Source organism: Aulonocara sp. 'chitande type north' Nkhata Bay, linkage group LG3 (genome assembly GCF_057382095.1).
Source record: "Aulonocara sp. 'chitande type north' Nkhata Bay isolate Kocher_YH1m ecotype deep benthic linkage group LG3, A_spYH_male_GT1.1, whole genome shotgun sequence".
Lineage (NCBI taxonomy): Eukaryota > Metazoa > Chordata > Actinopteri > Cichliformes > Cichlidae > Aulonocara > Aulonocara sp. 'chitande type north' Nkhata Bay.
In genome coordinates this window covers 49,524,572-49,539,055 of record NC_141346.1, presented here as the reverse complement: position 1 = coordinate 49,539,055, position 14,484 = coordinate 49,524,572, and the positions used below count along the sequence as shown (strand labels likewise).

At 38.6% G+C, this 14,484-nt stretch overlaps 2 pseudogenes; one reads left to right on the top strand and one right to left on the bottom strand.

Moving 5' to 3' along the window:
• Positions 1-1,656: 1,656 nt before the first annotated feature.
• On the top strand, positions 1,657-4,084 carry LOC147336007 (uncharacterized; annotated as a pseudogene).
• Positions 4,085-10,681: 6,597 nt separating this feature from the next.
• LOC147336006 (uncharacterized) lies at positions 10,682-13,174 on the bottom strand (annotated as a pseudogene).
• Positions 13,175-14,484: the final 1,310 nt, after the last annotated feature.

Here is a 14,484-nt window from a genome sequence, read left to right as displayed (position 1 = left end):
AACAGCACAAACCCACCGTGTTGTTTCTACCCTGTTCAGGAGATCTGAGCCCCCATCCCTTTTTGTCATGTTGCAGCTCTGCACTGCAGGCCCTGAACGCCTCCCGGTTACCCTCAGTGTGCTTAGAGTTTAATTTACAACCGACGAGCTCACAGATCATCTGCAGGCAGGTGAACGAACCCTTAATGTGAGGATAATAGCAGAGCTGACCTGAGGTCAGAAATAGTCAGGAACGGTGTCGACACAGTGAAGTCAGGTGTTTGGGAATTTGTCTGATTATCAGTTTGGGGGGGTCGGTGTTAAATAACAAAGGTGGTGTAGGATGGAGAGAGGAGGAGGGAGGGAGCAGTGATGATATGGAGGAAGGTGATTGGTTAAGCAGCAGGAAGGAGCTCATGCTGGAGTCTGAGTTTTTACTGTTGGCCTTTTTCTGCTTTTTGTTTATTGTTGTCTGACGCGGGCCCGCCTACGCTTGAGTGATGCAGATGTGATATCACACTCACACAGCGACTGCCGCTCCTACACACACACACACACACACACACACACACACACACACACACACGTGCCATACACAAGGGGGTCAGACAGGAGCAGCATCAGTCTCTGCTCTGTTTTGTTAATAACGTAGAAAAATAATTTTGTACAGTCAAGCTACATCGACGGACGCTTTACCTCACGTACCCTAAAATGAAAAAGTAGTGACAGTAAGATGAAGGCTGCACATGACACCATGACTGAGTTCACAGCTGTTGCTTTGATTCTAACGTTTAAGACTTTTGGCATCGACTCCGTTTTAATAAATGAGTGCTGGGAGGCGTCGTTTGACTTCAGGAGCTCCTGCGATGCTCTTACTCTGCGGGAGAAAACCAAAAACCAAAAGTAGCAAACATGGAGCGATATGACTCGTTTAGTCTTGGGAAACGTGCATCGACAGGTACAGTGTCCTTTTCCCCGCGTCTTTAAAAATAATTCATGCATAGATCCCCCACTGAGAAAACCCTTTTATATACTTTCTCCTTTGTACACATTTTATATAGAACTATATATAATATCATTTCTCTATATCTATATTTTCAGAAAAATTCTTTCCACACAATAAAAAACAACAATTAAACAAATGCTTCAAACAAAACAACAAAAGAAGAGAAGATGAAAGAAAGAAAAACACGACTGAGGCCAGTTTGGCACTTTGTCACGAGAACATGACAGAACTCTGTTAGTTGACGGTAAATAGCGATACTTTATTTTTCTTTCGTTTTTCTTCTCGATTTTTTTTTTACTTGTAGTTCTAAATTGGAAGATTATTGTGATTTTGCAATATACAAATAAAATTATATTTTGTTATTTTTTCATCGCTCAAAATAAGCATCACACTCGCGGAAGCCGGTGTACCCGGCGAAACACCGTGCATTTATCGAGCCTTTCAACCCCAGATAGGCCAATTATGGCTCTTTGGGTCTTAAAGGTTGTTGACCCCTGCTTTAGATGAACAGAGTTTTTTAATTAAATACATACTCTTTAATAAATGTTCTCTTTTATAAAAAGTAGGATAATTTAAAAAACTTTTATTATACCTCTATTAGAAAAAAAACTGTCTTGTTTTCTGTTGTCTGTTATGTAATATTAGGGATGTTTGTGACAATTAATTTCTTCATCGGCTGGACTAACCAATAGTCCACAACTAGGAAACACTGAAATTTTAAGTTAAGTTTGAAAACAGTTTAAAAAAAAACACCCCATTCCAAAACGTCTTGTGACAATCTCATTGGAGTGATGATGTCATAGAACGTCATAAGTCCTTTGATGTTTTTCCTTAAATAGGGGTGAGAAACAGCAAGATTTAGTTCGTTTCAGCAGCATCTGTGTTTGCAGCATACAAAACGTTCACCACAGAAACATTTGGAAAGCTCTTCAAAGTCATTGTATAGAAACTCCAACATGTTTCCAAGAAAAAAACAACCAATTCAAAAAGATTACGCCGCCTCTCCTTCCTGGCGTGGCCAGCCAATTTCCCCAAATGGCATCTCATCCTTCCAAAGGGCATTAGATGAGAGTAGGAAGGAAAACTACCTTCTCCAGAAAAAAATGCAACAAATTGAAGAAGAAAAACTTCAACTGGAGGACAAGTGTAGACGAATGGAAGCCCAAAATAAAGAGCTGGAAGAAAGACAACAGCGCCAGCCGGACATAAACATTATTAATGAGGGCTGGGGAATCAAGTTTGCTCAGGCCCGAGAGCAGATTGTGCACCTCATTAAAGAAAACAGGCAAAAGAGTGCAGAACTAAAAGAAATGACCAACCAGCTCCAAGACAAGAAAACGATGACTGATAAGATACAGCGGGATCTCCAATACATGGACCGAAAAAATTGGCTCCTCCAAAGACAGCTCCATGAAGCTGTGGAAGAAAAGAATAAATTCCTCCAACAGAAGGAAGAGCAGGACAAAAAGCAACAAGACATGCAGCACAAACTGAAGAGCATGCAGGAAAAATACCGCATGCTGAAAGAAAGCCTGGATGAAACACTGCGCCAAAATAAAGACCTTCTTCAACAGAAAGAGCAACAACAAAAAAGACTGAAAGAAGGAAAACGCATCGTCCAGGACTTTCAGTCTAAAAATCTAAAACTGCAAGAGTTTTGTAATCAGCTGGTGGACAAAGCAACTAAAGTGGAAGAAGAAAGGGACAAACTGGAGAAACGGTGCTCACAGATGCAGAAAAGGATCGATCAGATAGCGAGAAACAACTCCGAGCTCGTTAAGGGGCGTTTGGTGGAATTCAATAACTTGAAGAGTGAACACACTCAAATGCAGTCACAAAAACAACAAGAAGACAAAATACATGAAGACAAAAATCAAGAAATCAAGAAAAGAAAGAAGCAGTTAGAAGACAAGCACAAAGAGGTCCAACAGAGAAATGCAGACATGCACAAGGACAAGCTGATACAGGAGGCAACATCCAAACAACTCAAAGACAAGCTTGAAGAACTAGAAGCAACATTTGAAGAGATGGAACAAAGATGTGAGAAACTTGAAGAAAAAAAACGCAGAAACCATCGACGAGCTGAGAAATCTCATCCTGCAGAAAAAAGCGCTCATGAAAAAGTGCATGAAAAAAAAGAAAAAAATGGTTCCACTTGTTCCAGAGGAGAGACGCTACTGCTTCCTCACCTGATGTAGCCTCGTCTTGCTCCACCTCTGTTAACCCTCCCCCCTAGCCAGTCCCGGCAGTTGACTGTCCCCTCCTGAGCCTGGTTCTGCCGGAGGTTTCTGCCCGTTTAAAGGCAGTTTTTCCTCCCCACTGTCGCCAAGTGCTTGCTCAGAGGGGATTGTTGGGGTTTTCTCTCCTCTGCCTTTTTTCTTCTTTTACTTGTTTAACTTCTTTCATTATTACTTCATTTTACCTTGTTTCTTCATTTACTTGTTTAACTTCTTTCATTATTACTTCATTTTACCTTGTTTCTTCATTTACTTGTTTAACTTCTTTCATTATTACTTCATTTTACCTTGTTTCTTCATTTACTTGTTCAACTTCTTTCATTATTACTTCATTTTACCTTGTTTCTTCATTTACTTGTTTAACTTTTTCATTATTACTTCATTTTACCTTGTTTCTTCATTTACTTGTTTAACTTCTTTCATTATTACTTCATTTTACCTTGTTTCTTCATTTACTTGTTCAACTTCTTTCATTATTACTTCATTTTACCTGGTTTCTTCATTTACTTGTTCAACTTCTTTCATTATTACTTCATTTTACCTTGTTTCTTCATTTACTTGTTCAACTTCTTTCATTATTACTTCATTTTACCTTGTTTCTTCATTTACTTGTTTAACTTCTTTCATTATTACTTCCTTTTACCTTGTTTCTTCCTTTACTTGCTTGTTATTCTTATCTAAATAATAAACCAATTAAATTTATCCTTTGAGTATTTTTCATCTCATCTTTACAGAATCTTTCCAAAACATTTTCAAACATTCAGATCTGTCTTTTATTTTCTTCTTGAAACCTCATAAATGGTGAACTAAAAACCCGGAATATGGTTTGAAACATAGTTTCAGCTGAAACTGCCATAACATGCTGTGTGTGTGTGTGTGTGTGTGTGTGTGTGTGTGTGTGTGTGTGTGTGTGTGTGTGTGTGTGTGTGTGTGTGTGTGTGTGTGTGTGTGTGTGGAGAGAGAGAGAGCTCACAAAACTAGGTGGTGTTCTTCATTGTAATAGGAAAGGTAACATGGGTCCCCACCGTTTCTCAAAGACTTGTTTCTGTAGTCTGAGTATGTAATTTGTTCCATCAGACAGACACTCACTGGATCCATAGATTATATCTGGTTTTAACCATCTGATAGTTATGCATTTTAGGGCTGCAGTGAGTCATATATTTAGCAGGTAACTTTTGGCTTTGCAGTCAATATGTTCTGCAATCCTTCCCAACACTGCTGCTGTAGGACTTAGTGGAATATTTACCTTGGAAAATGTCTTTGAGAGCATCAAATATCTGCCTCCAGAATACACAGAGTTTAAGGCAGAGCCACAATATATGAGTGTGGTTGGCAGAGTGTGTCCCACAGTTCCTCCAGCATGAACTCAGATGTGTTGGACCCATCTTAGCAGTTATTTCTGGTGTTCTGTAGAATCTGGCACATTAATGCCCCCTTTATTTTGGGCACTGCAGGGTTTTGAGTCTAATTCTAGGCCGCTGTTTAGCCTACATGAAGTTAGAAATTCTTCAATACAGCTTGGACTCTCCACCATTTGACCCTTAGAACTGAAGAAGCTTCTCGGATGAGAGGTGAAACGTCTTCAAGTAACTCAAAGAAGTCCAGACGCTTTTCTTTCCAAGCTCCTTAGACTACGATGACCTGGATGACTGAGAACCTTCACAGACTTCTCCACACTTTAAATGCGCTCTAATGATGGGAACGTGTGGTAACATTTAGTCTTAACTGAAATAACATATTGCATCTATAAATGCGATTAAAATGTTTACCAAAGACTAACGTTTTTCATTCAGAACAAACAGCATATTTCAGGTTAGGGCTGCACAACTAGTCTGTCCAATATTAAAGTGACAGTTGTTTGTCACAATTATTCACAGATTGTTGTGGCAAAATGTGTTTTGATTGCACTGTCATGTCAGAATACTGCTTTCACCTTTACTTTGTGCTACACTCATGTTAATTAATCTTCATAAATTAATGTTTGCAAACACAAAGTATAAAGTTTTCCACTCTGCTATTTGTACCTGCACAATAGATGTGAATAAAACTCAAACCTATACGAGCTCCTTCTCTGTTTCCCTGCAACATTTTGTATAGATCTAACTTTTTGCCACATAAAGAACCTTCTGATGTGTTTACAGTAAATGTATTTGATAGTAGCTTATTTTGTAACTTTTAGTGGGCCTATGCAATGTTCCCTCTAAGCTGCGCACGTGCGCAATTGCGCACTGCTGGCACAGTCTCTGCGCACAGAAATTCTGCTTTGTGCACAAAAAAAGATCTAACCTGAATTGAAATTAAAATTAATACTTTAACAATTCTGTTTTGCAGTGTTGGTCAGTAAGTGACTGGTTGCTCCCATATGGGAACGATGCCACCTTATCCCATAGTCCAGCCAATAATGCGTATATGCGCAGCTAATCAACGTGGTTGACAGGCTATGACAGCGTCCTTATGTGACGCTTTTTTGTTTTTACATTTTCATGGTAAATGGGCTAAAGCAGTTAATTAAAAGTAGTCTAACATAAATGTAAATGCTGTAATTTGATTATTTTAATAAACCATGAAACTTGGATGGATTCGATGCCGGCGTGACCACAGTGCACACGTCTGATGTCGCTCAGTGGTCCAAGGGATCGCTCAGGGAGTTTGTGTGTTCGCTCAGACACGTGAAAAATTAGAGGGAACATTGGGCCTATGACATTCAGTACCCAGTTATTAAAATGTTAAGTGTAAATCATCCCCAGCCCACAATAGCAGCTGAATTTACTACGATTTCAGATCTTTTTACACGTCAATAAGAAACCACCGATGTGTAAAACAGGCTGACAACACAATGACGTAAACCACACTGCTGCAACTGTGCAGCTCTCAGGTTTTATCTATTGTTTCTCTGTGTGGCCAGCAGGGGGAGGTGTTTTGCTGGTTTTTTAAAATATTAATGAAAACATTTTTCATGAAAGTTGCAAATTTGTTATCTGTTTTTATGACATTTTTCACAACAACATCAACATTAGAAAATGAAATACATTTATAGTAGGTGATCATTAATCACTATTATTGGCACTATTAAAGGGCCCCAAAAATCAAACTTTGCTTAGGGCACCACGGAGGGCCAACCCTTTTTACACTTCAACAATTGTACACAAAATACAATCATCCATCCTTCTATCTATTTATTTTCTTCCGCTTATATAATTCAGCATCACAGGGAAGCTGGATCCCAGTTGTTTTTCACAGAGGGCCAAGCAGTGGAGGGAGCTGCCGACCTCCCAGCAATACATGTAAAAGCTTTATTTTACACTGACTCTGGTCATCTTTATCTATCATAAAAATTTGCTTCACGATCTGAAACACGTAAGTGTGTCAAATATGCAAACAGCTAAGAAATCAGGATGGGCTAAATCGTTTCTTACTGCACTTCTGTTAGGCGACTGAATAAAAACACAAAGTCAGCAGTCTGGCTATGAATGTCTTTAATGTTTCCCAGATCAGAATCACAGCATACAGTGTATAATAACTTCTAAAGTAAACAGAAATATCATCACCTCATTTATTTATATAATTTTACTTTACTTTTTTTAATAATCATCTTTTTTTTATTCCATTATTTAACATTTTTCTTCATCTCAAGTCTCGAGTTTCTGAGTTCAACAAAGAAAGTAGAAAGAAGACAACAGGTGCAGATTTGCAATGGACACCAAGCTGAGGGTTTCTCTGTGGGTGTCACTGTCTCTGTGCACGTTTGACACTGTGGACGTGCCACAGGATCATCCAATCATGAAGTTTTGCTTTGCTGACAGTTTCTAAGTGTTGGAATAAAATAAATCCAGCAGTTATACCACAGAAAGGACAAAGTGTGGCTCTAACAGCTGTTGAACACACACAGACTGTGATGTTCTCCACACGTCACCCATCGCTCTGCACTTTTCCAGCATCCAACTGTTTTTCTGCTACATAACATCACTGCAGGAGAAAAACAACGGACAGACAGACAGACAGCACAGTGTGACACGAGCAGGTCAGACCACCTGTGTGATCTCATGAGTCTGTGAGGATATGAGGCATCTTATGGTATCAAAGCCCTGGAGTCTGTCAAACATGGCTACATGTAAACACTGCTACATGTTAGGTGAGCTAACATTTAACTGACTGCACTTTTTTCAGTCTCAGTTTAGGTCATTTATGTCCTTACTGCGAATCACTGAAAGGCAAAGCTGGCTTTTATCGCTCTGATGTTACGCACATCATGCAGCACAGATTCATCTCTGATCACAAGACTCATTTTTCAAAATAAAAGCGAGCTAAGGCTTGAAAAGAGGACGACGATTTTATGATAATCGCAGAGAAAAGAGCAACGAAAGGATTTAAAACTTGATGAAAATGTTTTTTCTCACTGAAAACTAGCAAATCCTAATAAACAGCATGACTGGCCCTCTGCTGTGAGGGGGCTTCAGTGGAGATGACTTCTGCTACAGCGACCTTACAGCACATGTTCTTTCTGTTTAATTTACTGTCATATTTGTTTCCGGTCCAACGTAGTTATAGTAAATAAAGTTATTTTTCTGAAAAACAACACAGAAGAATAAAAAGAAATAGGTCACTTTTGATTGCATCAACTCTAATATCGGTTTTGTTTTAATAGGTATTTGCAATAAAATGGCATTACTACAGATAAAAATAATAGATGTATTTTTTTAGAAAGTGTTCTGGAAATTGTTACTGTTTATGGATACTCTTAATTACAGATGACATTTCAATGGATATAAACTTTTAGAAAGTTACACTCTGTATATTTACTATTTTAAAACGTAATGCTGTTGCTGGAAATGTGCCTCATTATTGTGTAGCCCCTGAGGTATGTGTGTGAGTGTATATCCGTATCCTTTAATCCATATCCACTAATCCTTTCTGTTTTCACAGAAGTGTCATTTTTGAAGATTTGTGCTTCACTAAGTGGCAAAAGTCAGCAGGGATTTTGAAAGTGATGTGCGAGTCAGGTGTTCTCTCCGGTGAGCCTCAGCCTCTTGGTCAGCTGACAACTGATAGGGAGAGCTCTCTGTTAAACCAGCGGGAATGGAGACGTCCAAAAACATTGGAGGGCTTTTGCAAATAAGTAATGTCCTATTTCGTTTCAGACAAAATGCATTTTAGAATACTTGGCTAAACCAAGTACACAGAACTGACTACTGATGCACTCTTGACAGAAGCGGAGCAAGAGCATTTTGAGCCAACTTGACTTGATGTGTACTTTGAATTCGAACCAGGTAAAAAGTGAGCAACTTTCATGACACAGGAAACTCTGTATTTAAGCTCAACAGAATATTTGCCATGATTTGGCATAATTTTTACAACAATGCCACAATTTGCTGGGTTTTTGGGACATTCATTTATATACACTTTTCTTGAAGTCCCACCACAGCATCTAAATCAGGTCAAAATCTGGACTTTCCCTGGGCAATGGAAAAACCTTGATTGATTTTCTTTTTCCATACTTTTGTAGACTTGCTGGTGTGCTTAGGATAAGTGCCCTGTTGCATGACCCAATTTGAGCCAAGCTTCAGCTATCAGATAGATGGCTTCACATAGAGGAATTCATGGTCAACTCCAGTGTTCCCTCTAATTTTTCACGTGTCTGAGCGAACACACAAACTCCCTGAGCGATCCCTTGGACCACTGAGCGACATCAGACGTGTGCACTGTGGTCACGCCGGCATCGAATCCATCCAAGTTTCATGGTTTATTAAAATAATCAAATTACAGCATTTACATTTATGTTAGACTACTTTTAATTAACTGCTTTAGCCCATCCATGAAAATGTAAAAACAAAAAAGCGTCACATAAGGACGCTGTCATAGCCTGTCAACCACGTTGATTAGCTGCGCATATACGCATTATTGGCTGGACTATGGGATAAGGTGGCATCGTTCCCATATGGGAGCAACCAGTCACTTACTGACCAACACTGCAAAACAGAATTGTTAAAGTATTAATTTTAATTTCAATTCAGGTTAGATCTTTTTTTGTGCACAAAGCAGAATTTCTGTGCGCAGAGACTGTGCCAGCAGTGCGCAATTGCGCACGTGCGCAGCTTAGAGGGAACATTGCATAGGCCCACTAAAAGTTACAAAATAAGCTACTATCAAATACATTTACTGTAAACACATCAGAAGGTTCTTTATGTGGCAAAAAGTTAGATCTATACAAAATGTTGCAGGGAAATGGAGAAGGAGCTCGTATAGGTTTGAGTTTTATTCACATCTATTGTGCAGGTACAAATAGCAGAGTGGAAAACTTTATACTTTGTGTTTGCAAACATTAATTTATGAAGATTAATTAACATGAGTGTAGCACAAAGTAAAGGTGAAAGCAGTATTCTGACATGACAGTGCAATCAAAACACATTTTGCCACAACAATCTGTGAATAATTGTAACAAACAACTGTCACTTTAATATTGGACAAACTAGTTGTGCAGCCCTAACCTGAAATATGCTGTTTGTTCTGAATGAAAAACGTTAGTCTTTGGTAAACATTTTAATCGCATTTATAGATGCAATGTGTTATTTCAGTTAAGACTAAATGTTACCACACGTTCCCATCATTAGAGCGCATTTAAAGTGTGGAGAAGTCTGTGAAGGTTCTCAGTCATCCAGGTCATCGTAGTCTAAGGAGCTTGGAAAGAAAAGCGTCTGGACTTCTTTGAGTTACTTGAAGACGTTTCACCTCTCATCCGAGAAGCTTCTTCAGTTCTAAGGGTCAAATGGTGGAGAGTCCAAGCTGTATTGAAGAATTTCTAACTTCATGTAGGCTAAACAGCGGCCTAGAATTAGACTCAAAACCCTGCAGTGCCCAAAATAAAGGGGGCATTAATGTGCCAGATTCTACAGAACACCAGAAATAACTGCTAAGATGGGTCCAACACATCTGAGTTCATGCTGGAGGAACTGTGGGACACACTCTGCCAACCACACTCATATATTGTGGCTCTGCCCTAAACTCTGTGTATTCTGGAGGCAGATATTTGATGCTCTCAAAGACATTTTCCAAGGTAAATATTCCACTAAGTCCTACAGCAGCAGTGTTGGGAAGGATTGCAGAACATATTGACTGCAAAGCCAAAAGTTACCTGCTAAATATATGACTCACTGCAGCCCTAAAATGCATAACTATCAGATGGTTAAAACCAGATATAATCTATGGATCCATGTCTGTCTGATGGAACAAATTACATACTCAGACTACAGAAACAAGTCTTTGAGAAACGGTGGGGACCCATGTTACCTTTCCTATTACAATGAAGAACACCACCTAATTTTGTGAGCTCTCTCTCTCCACACACACACACACACACACACACACACACACACACACACACACACACACACACACACACACAGCATGTTATGCCAGTTTCAGCTGAAACTATGTTTCAAACCGTAATCCGGGTTTTTAGTTCACCATTTATGAGGTTTCAAGAAGAAAATAAAAGACAGATCTGAATGTTTGAAAATGTTTTGGAAAGATTCTGTAAAGATGAGATGAAAAATACTCAAAGGATAAATTTAATTGGTTTATTATTTAGATAAGAATAACAAGCAAGTAAAGGAAGAAACAAGGTAAAATGAAGTAATAATGAAAGGAGTTAAACAAGTAAATGAAGAAACAAGGTAAAATGAAGTAATAATGAAAAAGTTAAACAAGTAAAAGAAGAAACAAGGTAAAATGAAGTAATAATGAAAGAAGTTGAACAAGTAAATGAAGAAACAAGGTAAAATGAAGTAATAATGAAAGAAGTTGAACAAGTAAATGAAGAAACAAGGTAAAATGAAGTAATAATGAAAGAAGTTAAACAAGTAAATGAAGAAACAAGGTAAAATGAAGTAATAATGAAAGAAGTTGAACAAGTAAATGAAGAAACAAGGTAAAATGAAGTAATAATGAAAGAAGTTGAACAAGTAAATGAAGAAACAAGGTAAAATGAAGTAATAATGAAAGAAGTTGAACAAGTAAATGAAGAAACAAGGTAAAATGAAGTAATAATGAAAGAAGTTGAACAAGTAAATGAAGAAACAAGGTAAAATGAAGTAATAATGAAAAAGTTAAACAAGTAAATGAAGAAACAAGGTAAAATGAAGTAATAATGAAAGAAGTTAAACAAGTAAATGAAGAAACAAGGTAAAATGAAGTAATAATGAAAGAAGTTAAACAAGTAAATGAAGAAACAAGGTAAAATGAAGTAATAATGAAAGAAGTTAAACAAGTAAATGAAGAAACAAGGTAAAATGAAGTAATAATGAAAGAAGTTAAACAAGTAAAAGAAGAAAAAAGGCAGAGGAGAGAAAACCCCAACAATCCCCTCTGAGCAAGCACTTGGCGACAGTGGGGAGGAAAAACTGCCTTTAAACGGGCAGAAACCTCCGGCAGAACCAGGCTCAGGAGGGGACAGTCAACTGCCGGGACTGGCTGGGGGGGGGGGGTTAACAGAGGTGGAGCAAGACGAGGCTACATCAGGTGAGGAAGCAGTAGCGTCTCTCCTCTGGAACAAGTGGAACCATTTTTTTCTTTTTTTTCATGCACTTTTCCACGAGCGCTTTTTTCTCCACGATGAGATTTCTCAGCTCGTCGATGGTTTCTGCAAGTGGTTTTTCTTCAAGTTTCTCACATCTTTGTTCCACCTCTTCCAATGCTGCTTGTTGTTCTTCAAGCTTGTCTTTGAGTTGTTTGGATGTTGCCTCCTGTATCAGCTTGTCCTTGTGCATGTCTGCATTTCTCTGTTGGACCTCTTTGTGCTTGTCTTTTAACTGCTTCTTTCTTTTCTTGATTTCTTGATTTTTGTCTTCATGTATTTTGTCTTCTTGTTGTTTTTGTGACTGCATTTGAGTGTGTTCACTCTTCAAGTTATTGAATTCCACCAAACGCCCCTTAACGAGCTCGGAGTTGTTTCTCGCTATCTGATCGATCCTTTTCTGCATCTGTGAGCACCGTTTCTCCAGTTTGTCCCTTTCTTCTTCCACTTTAGTTGCTTTGTCCTCCAGCTGATTACAAAACTCTTGCAGTTTTAGATTTTTAGACTGAAAGTCCTGGACGATGCGTTTTCCTTCTTTCAGTCTTTTTTGTTGTTGCTCTTTCTGTTGAAGAAGGTCTTTATTTTGGCGCAGTGTTTCATCCAGGCTTTCTTTCAGCATGCGGTATTTTTCCTGCATGCTCTTCAGTTTGTGCTGCATGTCTTGTTGCTTTTTGTCCTGCTCTTCCTTCTGTTGGAGGAATTTATTCTTTTCTTCCACAGCTTCATGGAGCTGTCTTTGGAGGAGCCGATTTTTTCGGTCCATGTGTTGGAGATCCCGCTGTATCTTATCAGTCATCGTTTTCTTGTCTTGGAGCTGGTTGGTCATTTCTTTTAGTTCTGCGCGCTTTTGCCTGTTTTCTTTATTGAGGTGCACAATCTGCTCTCGGGCCTGAGCAAACTTGATTCCCCAGCCCTCATTAATAATGTTTATGTCCGGCTGGCGCTGTTGTCTTTCTTCCAGCTCTTTATTTTGGGCTTCCATTCGTCTACACTTGTCCTCCAGTTGATGTTTTTCTTCTTCAATTTGTTGCATTTTTTTCTGGAGAAGGTAGTTTTCCTTCCTACTCTCCTCTAATGCCCTTTGGAAGGATGAGATGCCATTTGGGGAAATTGGCTGGCCACGCCAGGAAGGAGAGGCGGCGTAATCTTTTTGAATTGGTTGTTTTTTTCTTGGAAACATGTTGGAGTTTCTATACGATGACTTTGAAGAGCTTTCCAAATGTTTCTGTGGTGAACGTTTTGTATGCTGCAAACACAGATGCTGCTGAAACGAACTAAATCTTGCTGTTTCTCACCCCTATTTAAGGAAAAACATCAAAGGACTTATGACGTTCTATGACATCATCACTCCAATGAGATTGTCACAAGACGTTTTGGAATGGGGTGTTTTTTTTTAAACTGTTTTCAAACTTAACTTAAAATTTCAGTGTTTCCTAGTTGTGGACTATTGGTTAGTCCAGCCGATGATGAAATTAATTGTCACAAACATCCCTAATATTACATAACAGACAACAGAAAACAAGACAGTTTTTTTTCTAATAGAGGTATAATAAAAGTTTTTTTAATTATCCTACTTTTTATAAAAGAGAACATTTATTAAAGAGTATGTATTTAATTAAAAAACTCTGTTCATCTAAAGCAGGGGTCAACAACCTTTAAGACCCAAAGAGCCATAATTGGCCTATCTGGGGTTGAAAGGCTCGATAAATGCACGGCGTTTCGCCGGGTACACCGGCTTCCGCGAGTGTGATGCTTATTTTGAGCGATGAAAAAATAACAAAATATAATTTTATTTGTATATTGCAAAATCACAATAAGCTTCCAATTTAGAACTACAAGTAAAAAAAAAAGAACTGGCATAAATAAAATACACTTCAGCTAAATACTAATTTATTTTCCCAAACCACGCAGAGCCGCACTATAAGGACTAAAGAGCCGCATGAGGCTCCGGAGCCGCAGGTTGCCGACCCCTGATCTAAAGGCTATAACAAAAAGCTTCCTGCTGGCAAATAGGCAGGCTCCATCCCCGGCCTCTAGCGACTGTGGAAGTCGCTACATCTTTAGTCAACAAAAAACGGCATTCTGGAGAAGCCAGCCACAAGCAGGATCAAAGAAATCAGATCAAGGAACCTGAAAGACGCCAAGTAAGTGCAGCGCATCTGAATGAGTGAGCCCAGCATCACCGACACACCTGACGCAATTCTGAGGAGCGCAGGTAAGAATACCTGTGCATGTCTGGTTGTGGAAAAGGAAGCGACATTGCATTAGCGCTGAGATGTTTTAAGAGGAGACACTGAATGGAATGAATGTTGGTTAAATGTGCAATGTTTTTGGCTGCGCTCTTGGATTGATGACTGCGCTGCGTCTTATTAATTATGCTGCTTGGATGATGTTCAAATGGACAATTAAAGTGCCGTTACGTTGAAAGGATTTTATGGTCAAAGTCTATTGTGGCTTCCAGTGGATATATGTTTTAATGGATGATCACTGAAGATTAAAATAAATAAATAAATAAAAAATCGAACAAACAAACGGGAAAATCATGAGTCAAACAGGTGATGATGATTGTTCCTCTAATGATTTGGGGGGAAAGAGAGAAAGAAAAATGACTGGAAAGGCATTGTTGAATAAAATCGAAAAATCACAAAATGAATGCAAAATATATGTTAATAAAATGAAAGGACTAATACAAA